General features: G+C 42.1%; 14 non-coding genes and 9 pseudogenes across 14 annotated transcripts; all 23 read right to left on the bottom strand.

Annotated features, from left to right (window-relative positions):
* Nucleotides 1-3119: 3119 nt before the first annotated feature.
* On the bottom strand, nt 3120-3238 carry LOC114773314 (uncharacterized; annotated as a pseudogene).
* Nucleotides 3239-3382: 144 nt separating this feature from the next.
* On the bottom strand, nt 3383-3501 carry LOC114773302 (5S ribosomal RNA). The gene has a single exon (XR_003744264.1). It is a non-coding gene; the product is annotated as a 5S ribosomal RNA (ribosomal RNA).
* A 143-nt stretch (nt 3502-3644) lies between these two features.
* LOC114773369 (5S ribosomal RNA) lies at nt 3645-3763 on the bottom strand. Its single transcript, XR_003744315.1, has one exon. It is a non-coding gene; the product is annotated as a 5S ribosomal RNA (ribosomal RNA).
* Nucleotides 3764-3906: 143 nt separating this feature from the next.
* Nucleotides 3907-4025, bottom strand: LOC114773323 (uncharacterized; annotated as a pseudogene).
* A 346-nt stretch (nt 4026-4371) lies between these two features.
* LOC114773317 (uncharacterized) lies at nt 4372-4490 on the bottom strand (annotated as a pseudogene).
* Nucleotides 4491-4820: 330 nt separating this feature from the next.
* On the bottom strand, nt 4821-4939 carry LOC114773304 (5S ribosomal RNA). The gene has a single exon (XR_003744266.1). It is a non-coding gene; the product is annotated as a 5S ribosomal RNA (ribosomal RNA).
* Nucleotides 4940-5083: 144 nt separating this feature from the next.
* On the bottom strand, nt 5084-5201 carry LOC114773308 (uncharacterized; annotated as a pseudogene).
* A 145-nt stretch (nt 5202-5346) lies between these two features.
* LOC114773298 (5S ribosomal RNA) lies at nt 5347-5466 on the bottom strand. The gene has a single exon (XR_003744260.1). It is a non-coding gene; the product is annotated as a 5S ribosomal RNA (ribosomal RNA).
* A 145-nt stretch (nt 5467-5611) lies between these two features.
* LOC114773306 (5S ribosomal RNA) lies at nt 5612-5730 on the bottom strand. The gene has a single exon (XR_003744268.1). It is a non-coding gene; the product is annotated as a 5S ribosomal RNA (ribosomal RNA).
* A 144-nt stretch (nt 5731-5874) lies between these two features.
* Nucleotides 5875-5994, bottom strand: LOC114773319 (uncharacterized; annotated as a pseudogene).
* Nucleotides 5995-6138: 144 nt separating this feature from the next.
* LOC114773364 (5S ribosomal RNA) lies at nt 6139-6257 on the bottom strand. Its single transcript, XR_003744310.1, has one exon. It is a non-coding gene; the product is annotated as a 5S ribosomal RNA (ribosomal RNA).
* Nucleotides 6258-6402: 145 nt separating this feature from the next.
* On the bottom strand, nt 6403-6521 carry LOC114773309 (uncharacterized; annotated as a pseudogene).
* A 144-nt stretch (nt 6522-6665) lies between these two features.
* Nucleotides 6666-6785, bottom strand: LOC114773297 (5S ribosomal RNA). Its single transcript, XR_003744259.1, has one exon. It is a non-coding gene; the product is annotated as a 5S ribosomal RNA (ribosomal RNA).
* Nucleotides 6786-6929: 144 nt separating this feature from the next.
* On the bottom strand, nt 6930-7048 carry LOC114773363 (5S ribosomal RNA). The gene has a single exon (XR_003744309.1). It is a non-coding gene; the product is annotated as a 5S ribosomal RNA (ribosomal RNA).
* A 144-nt stretch (nt 7049-7192) lies between these two features.
* LOC114773292 (5S ribosomal RNA) lies at nt 7193-7311 on the bottom strand. Its single transcript, XR_003744255.1, has one exon. It is a non-coding gene; the product is annotated as a 5S ribosomal RNA (ribosomal RNA).
* Nucleotides 7312-7456: 145 nt separating this feature from the next.
* LOC114773362 (5S ribosomal RNA) lies at nt 7457-7575 on the bottom strand. Its single transcript, XR_003744308.1, has one exon. It is a non-coding gene; the product is annotated as a 5S ribosomal RNA (ribosomal RNA).
* Nucleotides 7576-7719: 144 nt separating this feature from the next.
* On the bottom strand, nt 7720-7838 carry LOC114773295 (5S ribosomal RNA). The gene has a single exon (XR_003744258.1). It is a non-coding gene; the product is annotated as a 5S ribosomal RNA (ribosomal RNA).
* Nucleotides 7839-7980: 142 nt separating this feature from the next.
* On the bottom strand, nt 7981-8098 carry LOC114773311 (uncharacterized; annotated as a pseudogene).
* Nucleotides 8099-8241: 143 nt separating this feature from the next.
* LOC114773303 (5S ribosomal RNA) lies at nt 8242-8360 on the bottom strand. The gene has a single exon (XR_003744265.1). It is a non-coding gene; the product is annotated as a 5S ribosomal RNA (ribosomal RNA).
* A 145-nt stretch (nt 8361-8505) lies between these two features.
* LOC114773318 (uncharacterized) lies at nt 8506-8624 on the bottom strand (annotated as a pseudogene).
* A 144-nt stretch (nt 8625-8768) lies between these two features.
* LOC114773294 (5S ribosomal RNA) lies at nt 8769-8887 on the bottom strand. Its single transcript, XR_003744257.1, has one exon. It is a non-coding gene; the product is annotated as a 5S ribosomal RNA (ribosomal RNA).
* Nucleotides 8888-9030: 143 nt separating this feature from the next.
* LOC114773312 (uncharacterized) lies at nt 9031-9149 on the bottom strand (annotated as a pseudogene).
* Nucleotides 9150-9293: 144 nt separating this feature from the next.
* LOC114773307 (5S ribosomal RNA) lies at nt 9294-9412 on the bottom strand. Its single transcript, XR_003744269.1, has one exon. It is a non-coding gene; the product is annotated as a 5S ribosomal RNA (ribosomal RNA).
* Nucleotides 9413-9535: the final 123 nt, after the last annotated feature.

The raw sequence follows: 9535 nt of genomic DNA, 5'->3' as shown, positions 1-9535 counted from the left end.
CACACGCGACCCTACATCCGGCAGATTCCCGTTTACCGCGATTCAGCCGGGAAAAGGAGAACATGTGGCACGTCACAGCCAGGCCACCAGTCACCAACAAAGACCCAGGGTGACGCCGGATTACACCGACACGATAAAAATATAGTCACCGACACAGACACACCCGGCGACACCTTCACAACCGTCCCCACCACGTCCTCACCGCACAACTCAGGTTCAGCCAGTTTTACCAAAGTAAAAGTACCCGCCAGTCTTCCACAGAAAAGAAAGGACTGGTGACGTTAACACACACACACACACACACACACCCTCTCACTCATACACACACACACTCACAGTCTCATATACATACACACACCCTTTCACACATACACACAAACTCTCACTCATATACATACACACTCACAGTCTCATATACACACACACACACACACACACACACACACACACACACAAACCCTCTCACTCATATACACACACACACTCATAGTCTCATATACATACACACACCCTTTCACACATACACACAAACTCTCACTCATATACATACACACTCACAGTCTCATATACACACACACACACAAACCCTCTCACTCATATACACACACACACTCATAGTCTCATATACATACACACACCCTTTCACACATACACACAAACTCTCACTCATATACATACACACTCACAGTCTCATATACACACACACACACACTCATAGTCTCATATACATACACACACCCTTTCACACATACACACAAACTCTCACTCATATACATACACACTCACAGTCTCATATACACACACACACACACTCATAGTCTCATATACATACACACACCCTTTCACACATACACACAAACTCTCACTCATATACATACACACTCACAGTCTCATATACACACACACACACACACACACACAAACCCTCTCACTCATATACACACACACACTCATAGTCTCATATACATACACACACCCTTTCACACATACACACAAACTCTCACTCATATACATACACACTCACAGTCTCATATACACACACACACACAAACCCTCTCACTCATATACACACACACACTCATAGTCTCATATACATACACACACCCTTTCACACATACACACAAACTCTCACTCATATACATACACACTCACAGTCTCATATACACACACACACACACTCATAGTCTCATATACATACACACACCCTTTCACACATACACACAAACTCTCACTCATATACACACACACACACAAACTCACACACACCCTCTCACTCATATACACACACACCCTCTCACTCATATACACACACACACACACACACACAAACTCACACACACCCTCTCACTCATATACACACACACACACAAACTCACACACACTCACAGTCTCATATACACACACACACACAAACACCCTCTCACTCATATACACACACACACTCACAGTCTCATATACATACACACACCCTTTCACACATACACACAAACTCTCATTCATATACATACACACCCTTTCACACAAACACACACTCACTCATATACATACACAAACTCTCACTCATATACACAAATACACTTGCTCTCACACACACACACACACACACACACACACACTCTCTGTCTCTCACGCACACACACCTGTTGGTCCACCTGCAGCACTCATCTCCCCTCCACAGTAAGCAGGGGGTGTAATGACTTTAAATTAACACACACTTATAAATATTAACTTAGTGCGAGGAACAGCGAGCACCGTCACAATAGCAGAGTATTGGTGTTGAGAAGAGAGTTAAATATTCCACATTACTTTACCAGAGCCAGTAGTAGTAAAAGCGGAGGGTACAGTGATGAACTTGGCTCCTTTAATAACGACCCTGTAATGGTGTAAAACAAGTAAAGTGTCCCGGCGGAGCGGCGTTAGCCGACGCTGCTAACCGACGCGCGGCTACACAGACGCTCATTGTTCGGCGCTCCGGAGCCGAAACCGAAGCCGCGGTCACCTGCGACGAACGCGGCGACGAAACGAGTAGCGACGCGGACAGAAACACAGAATAATAATAAAAAAAGGCCCGCACGACACGCACCTTGAACCGGGCCCGGCGGCGTCCCTCTTAAAACCGTCCCTCGCCGGCCCCGCTTACTTCTTCATCCCCTCCTCCCGGCGGCCTGGCCCGCTGCTGGAGAGCCGGAGAGCCGGAACCCGGAGGCAGGGCCGGGCCAGCGCGGAAGGAGAAGGGATTTGTTGTGGCGTGTTCGGCCCGGCCGGGACCGGACGGCGGCGGCGGGGCGCGGCGACTCTGCCCCCGTGTGGCCGCGGCTGGAATCGCTGCTCTTGTCTGACATTGGAACAGTGTTGATGTGTCATATACAGCTTTAGTGCAAGATACAAATGCAAAAATACATATATACAAAAATACCAAAGTACGGGGTTCATATGTGCAAAGGATCTGACATACACTCCTGAACGTAAGATCCACTGGAAATAGAAGTATTCTCATTTTGTCATGGTGGGTTGTAAGTGGGTTGTTCAAAATGCAAAAAGCAGAAACAGGAGCAAGAGATAAAAAAAATAAAAGCATTAAACTCAAACAGGCTGTTCATCGGCTGATAAAAATTTTAAGGCCATTTTCTTTGAAAGGTAGAATCTGAGCGGAAATTCTGTGAGAAATTCACACTGTTGTGGGAGGGTGTTCTGGGTGTTCTTCGGCTGGTATGGCCGCAAGCAGTCTCTGCTTGAAAATCTTGGACTTTAAACAACCTAGGCTTGAACACATATCCAAGAGTGAAAATACCTCTTAACTTACTTTAGAAAAAAGCTAACAAGGCGATGCAAAAAACATCATTTTAAAAAGGTTTTCAACAGTTAAAGCACCTGTTATTGCCAGGCAGTCTCCCATCCAATACTGACCAGGCCCAAGCCTTCTTAGCTTCCGAGATCAGACAAGAACGGTCATCTTCGGCTGGTATGGCCGTAAGCAATCTCTGCTTGAAAATCTTGGACTTTAAACAAAAAAGGCTTCAAAACATATCCGAGAGTGAAAATGACTCTTAACTTCATTTAGAAAAAAGTTATCAAAGCGATGCAAAAAACTTCATTTAAAAACGTTTTTCAACAGTTAAAGCTTACAGCACCTGGTATTGCCAGGCAGTCTCCCATCCAAGTACTGACCAGGCCCAAGCCTTCTTAGCTTCCGAGATCAGACGAGAACGGGCGTTCTTGGGCTGGTATGGCCGTAAGCAATCTCTACTTGAAAATCTTGGACTTTAAACAAAAAAGGCTTCAAAACATATTCGAGAGTGAAAATGTTCTCTTAACTTCATTTAGAAAAAAGCTAACAAAGCGATGCAAAAAAATTCATTTTAAAAAGTTTTTCAACAGTTTAAGCTTACAGCACCTGGTATTCTCAGGCAGTCTCCCATCCAAGTACTGACCAGGCCCAAGCCTTCTTAGCTTCCGAGATCAGACGAGACCGGGCGTTCTTCGGCTGGTATGGCCATAAGCAATCTCTGCTTGAAAATCTTGGACTTTAAACAAAAAAGGCTTCAAAACATATCCGAGAGTGAAAATGACTCTTAACTTCATTTAGAAAAAAGCTAACAAAGTGATGCAAAAAACTTCATTTTAAAACATTTTTCAACAGTTAAAGCTTACAGCACCTGGTATTCTCAGGCAGTCTCCCATCCGAGTACTAACCAGGCCCAAGCCTTCTTAGCTTCCGAGATCAGACGAGACCGGGCGTTCTTGGGCTGGTATGGCCGTAAGCAATTTCTGCATGAAAATCTTGGACTTTAAACAAAAAAGGCTTCAAAACATATCCGAGAGTGAAAATGACTTTTAACTTCATTTAGAAAAAAGCTAACAAAGCGATGCAAAAAACCTCATTTTAAAAAGTTTTTCAACAGTTCAACCTTACCGCCCCTGGTATTGCCAGGCAGTCTCCCATCCAAGTACTGACCAGGCCCAAGCCTTCTTAGCTTCCGAGATCAGACGAGACCGGGCGTTCTTGGGCTGGTATGGCCATAAGCAATCTCTACTTGAAAATCTTGGACTTTAAACAATGCACTTAATATGTAATCCCCCGCTGGGGGACGTATCTGATATTAAACTGACATCAGGGTGGGTCGCACCTTAAGGTCGAGAGCTGGACAACCCCACTTAATCTATTCAGCTGCATCCCACTCCACAGCCAAGCCTGTGAAAGATTCTCGTAAAGCACTCACAAACACGGACACCTGAAGAGCAGTTTGTAAAAATTAAAATAAAAAGGCGGGAAAACATATCCGAGAGTGAAAATGACTCTTAACTTCATTTAGAAAAAAGTTATCAAAGCGATGCAAAAAACTTCATTTAAAAACGTTTTTCAACAGTTAAAGCTTACAGCACCTGGTATTCTCAGGCATTCTCCCATCCAAGTACTTACCAGGCCCAAGCCTTCTAAACTTCCGAGATCAGACGAGACCGGGCGTTCTTCGGCTGGTATGGCCGTAAGCATTCTCTGCTTGAAAATCTTGGACTTTAAACAAAAAAAACTTCAAAAAATATCCAATAGTGATATTAGTGATATTAGTGATAATAGTGATCCAACAGTCTCCCATCCAAGTACTAACCAGGCCCAAGCCTTCTTAGTTTCCGAGATCAGACAAGACTGGGCGTTCTTGGGCTGGTATGGCCGTAAGCAATCTCTGCTTGAAAATCTTGGACTTTAAACAACCTAGGCTTCAAAACATATCACAGAGTGAAAATACCTCTTAACTTACTTTAGAAAAAAAATAACAAAGCGGTGCAAAAAAACTTCATTTTAAAAAGTTTTCAACAGTTAAAGCTTACAGCACCTGGTATTTCCAGGAGGTCTCCCATCCAAGTACTAACCAGGCCCAAGCCTTCTTAGCTTCCGAAATCAGACGAGACCGGGCGTTCTTGGGCTGGTATGGCCATAAGCAATCTCTGCTTGAAAATCTTGGACTTTAAACAACCTAGGCTTGAAAACATATCACAGAGTGAAAATACCTCTTAACTTACTTAGAAAAAAAACTAACAAAGCGATGCAAAAAAACTTCATTTTAAAAAGTTTTTCAACAGTTAAAGCTTACAGCACCTGGTATTCCCAGGAGGTCTCCCATCCAAGTACTAACCAGGCCCAAGCCTTCTTAGCTTCCGAGATAAGACGAGACCGGGCGTTCTTGGCTGGTATGGCCGTAAGCAATCTCTGCTTGAAAATCTTGGACTTTAAACAACCTAGGCTTGAAAACATATCACAGAGTGAAAATACCTCTTAACTTACTTTAGAAAAAAACTAACAAAGCGATGCAAAAAAACTTTATTTTAAAAAGGTTTTTCAACAGTTAAAGCTTACAGCACCTGGTATTCCCAGGCAGGTCTCCCATCCAAGTACTAACCAGGCCCAAGCCTTCTTAGCTTCCGAGATCAGACGAGACCGGGCGTTCTTGGGCTGGTATGACCGTAAGCAATCTCTGCTTGAAAATCTTGGACTTTAAACAACCTAGGCTTGAAAACATATCACAGAGTGAAAATACCTCTTAACTTACTTTAGAAAAAAACTAACAAAGCGATGCAAAAAAACTTCATTTTAAAAAAGTTTTTTAACAGTTAAAGCCTACAAAACCTGGTATTCCCAGGAGGTCTCCCATCCAAGTACTAACCAGGCCCAAGCCTTCTTAGCTTCCGAGATCAGACGAGACCGGGCGTTCTTGGGCTGGTATGGCCATAAGCAATCTCTGCTTGAAAATCTTGGACTTTAAACAACCTAGGCTTGAAAACATATCACAGAGTGAAAATACCTCTTAACTTACTTTAGAAAAAAACTAACAAAGCGATGCAAAAAAACTTCATTTTAAAAAGTTTTTCAACAGTTAAAGCTTACAGCACCAGGTATTTCCAGGAGTTCTGCCCATCCAAGTACTAATCAGGCCCAAGCCTTCTTAGCTTCCGAGATCAGACGAGACCGGGCGTTCTTGGGCTGGTATGGCCGTAAGCAATCTCTGCTTGAAAATCTTGGACTTTAAACAACCTAGGCTTGAAAACATATCACAGAGTGAAAATACCTCTTAACTTACTTTAGAAAAAAACTAACAAAGTGATGCAAAAAAACTTCATTTTAAAAAGTTTTTCAACAGTTAAAGCTTACAGCACCTGGTATTTCCAGGAGGTCTCCCATCCAAGTACTAACCAGGCCCAAGCCTTCTTAGCTTCCGAGATCAGACGAGACCGGGCGTTCTTGGGCTGGTATGGCCGTAAGCAATCTCTGCTTGAAAATCTTGGACTTTAAACAACCTAGGCTTGAAAACATATCACAGAGTGAAAATACCTCTTAACTTACCTCTAGAAAAAAACTAACAAAGCGATGCAAAAAAACTTCATTTTAAAAAGTTTTTCAACAGTTAAAGCTTACAGCACCTGGTATTCCCAGGAGATGTCCCATCCAAGTACTAACCAGGCCCAAGCCTTCTTAGCTTCCGAGATCAGACGAGACCGGAGGTTCTTGGGCTGGTATGGCCATAAGCAATCTCTGCTTGAAAATCTTGGACTTTAAACAACCTAGGCTTGAAAACATATCACAGAGTGAAAATACCTCTTAACTTACTTTAGAAAAAAACTAACAAAGCGATGCAAAAAAACTTCATTTTAAAAAGTTTTTCAACAGTTAAAGCTTACAGCACCTGGTATTCCCAGGATGGTCTCCCATCCAAGTACTAACCAGGCCCAAGCCTTCTTAGCTTCCGAGATCAGACGAGACCGGGCGTTCTTGGGCTGGTATGGCCATAAGCAATCTCTGCTTGAAAATCTTGGACTTTAAACAACCTAGGCTTGAAAACATATCACAGAGTGAAAATACCTCTTAACTTACTTTAGAAAAAAAATAACAAAGCGATGCAAAAAAACTTCATTTTAAAAAGTTTTTCAACAGTTAAAGCTTACAGCACCTGGTATTCCCAGGAGGTCTCCCATCCAAGTACTAACCAGGCCCAAGCCTTCTTAGCTTCCGAGATCAGACGAGACCGGGCATTCTTGGGCTGGTATGGCCGTAAGCAATCTCTGCTTGAAAATCTTGGACTTTAAACAACCTAGGCTTGAAAACATATCACAGAGTGAAAATACCTCTTAACTTACTTTAGAAAAAAACTAACAAAGCGATGCAAAAAAACTTCATTTTAAAAAGTTTTTCAACAGTTAAAGCTTACAGCACCTGGTATTCCCAGGAGGTCTCCCATCCAAGTACTAACCAGGCCCAAGCCTTCTTAGCTTCCGAGATCAGACGAGACCGGGTGTTCTTGGGCTGGTATGGCCGTAAGCAATCTCTGCTTGAAAATCTTGGACTTTAAACAACCTAGGCTTGAAAACATATCACAGAGTGAAAATACCTCTTAACTTACCTCTAGAAAAAAACTAACAAAGCGATGCAAAAAAACTTCATTTTAAAAAGTTTTTCAACAGTTAAAGCTTACAGCACCTGGTATTCCCAGGAGGTCTCCCATCCAAGTACTAACCAGGCCCAAGCCTTCTTAGCTTCCGAGATCAGACGAGACCGGGCGTTCTTGGGCTGGTATGGCCGTAAGCAATCTCTGCTTGAAAATCTTGGACTTTAAACAACCTAGGCTTGAAAACATATCACAGAGTGAAAATACCTCTTAACTTACTTTAGAAAAAAACTAACAAAGCGATGCAAAAAAACTTCATTTTAAAAAGTTTTTCAACAGTTAAAGCTTACAGCACCTGGTATTCCTAGGAGGTCTCCCATCCAAGTACTAACCAGGCCCAAGCCTTCTTAGCTTCCGAGATCAGACGAGACCGGGCGTTCTTGGGTTGGTATGGCCGTAAGCAATCTCTCCTTGAAAATCTTGGACTTTAAACAACCTAGGCTTGAAAACATATCACAGAGTGAAAATACCTCTTAACTTACTTTAGAAAAAAACTCACAAAGCGATGCAAAAAACTTATTTTAAAAAGTTTTTCAACAGTTAAAGCTTACAGCACCTGGTATTCCCAGGATGTCTCCATCCAAGTACTAACCAGGCCCAAGCCTTCTTAGCTTCCGAGATCAGACGAGACCGGAGGTTCTTGGGCTGGTATGGCTGTAAGCAATCTCTATTTGAAAATCTTGGAATTTAAACAACCTAGGCTTGAAAACATATCACAGAGTGAAAATACCTCTTAACTTACTTTAGAAAAAAATAACAAAGCGATGCAAAAAAACTTCATTTTAAAAAGTTTTTCAACAGTTAAAGCTTACAGCACCTGGTATTTCCAGGAGGTCTCCCATCCAAGTACTAACCAGGCCCAAGCCTTCTTAGCTTCCGAAATCAGACGAGACCGGGCGTTCTTGGGCTGGTATGGCCATAAGCAATCTCTGCTTTAAAATCTTGGACTTTAAACAACCTAGGCTTGAAAACATATCACAGAGTGAAAATACCTCTTAACTTACTTTAGAAAAAAACTAACAAAGCGATGCAAAAAAACTTCATTTTAAAAAGTTTTTCAACAGTTAAAGCTTAACAGCACCTGGTATTCCCAGGAGGTCTCCCATCCAAGTACTAACCAGGCCCAAGCCTTCTTAGCTTCCGAGATAAGACGAGACCGGGCGTTCTTGGGCTGGTATGGCCGTAAGCAATCTCTGCTTGAAAATTTGGACTTTAAACAACCTAGGCTTGAAAACATATCACAGAGTGAAAATACCTCTTAACTTACTTTAGAAAAAAACTAACAAAGCGATGCAAAAAAACTTTATTTTAAAAAGATTTTTCAACAGTTAAAGCTTACAGCACCTGGTATTCCCAGCAGGTCTCCCATCCAAGTACTAACCAGGCCTAAGCCTTCTTAGCTTCCGAGATCAGACGAGACCGGGCGTTCTTGGGCTGGTATGGCCGTAAGCAATCTCTGCTTGAAAATCTTGGACTTTAAACAACCTAGGCTTGAAAACATATCACAGAGTGAAAATACCTCTTAACTTACTTAGAAAAAAACTAACAAAGCGATGCAAAAAAACTTCATTTTAAAAAGTTTTTCAACAGTTAAAGCTTACAGCACCAGGTATTTCCAGGAGGTCTGCCATCCAAGTACTAATCAGGCCCAAGCCTTCTTAGCTTCTGAGATCAGATGAGACCGGGCGTTCCTGGGCTGGTATGGCTGTAAGCAATCACTGCTTGAAAATCTTGGACTTTAAACAACCTAGGCTTGAAAACATATCACAGAGTGAAAATACCTCTTAACTTACTTTAGAAAAAAACTAACAAAGTGATGCAAAAAAACTTCATTTTAAAAAGTTTTTCAACAGTTAAAGCTTACAGCACCTGGTATTTCCATGAGGTCTGCCATCCAAGTACTAACCAGGCCCAAGCCCTCTTAGCTTCCGAGATCAGACGAGACCGGAGGTTCTTGGGCTGGTATGGCCATAAGCAATCTCTGCTTGAAAATCTTGGACTTTAAACAACCTAGGCTTGAAAACATATCACAGAGTGAAAATACCTCTTAACTTACTTTAGAAAAAAAATAACAAAGCGATGCAAAAAAAACTTTTCAA

Source organism: Denticeps clupeoides, unplaced genomic scaffold (genome assembly GCF_900700375.1).
Source record: "Denticeps clupeoides unplaced genomic scaffold, fDenClu1.1, whole genome shotgun sequence".
NCBI classification, from domain to species: Eukaryota; Metazoa; Chordata; class Actinopteri; order Clupeiformes; family Denticipitidae; genus Denticeps; species Denticeps clupeoides.
The sequence above is the reverse complement of the archived record's forward strand: the minus strand, read 5'-3'. Positions and strand labels throughout refer to the sequence as shown.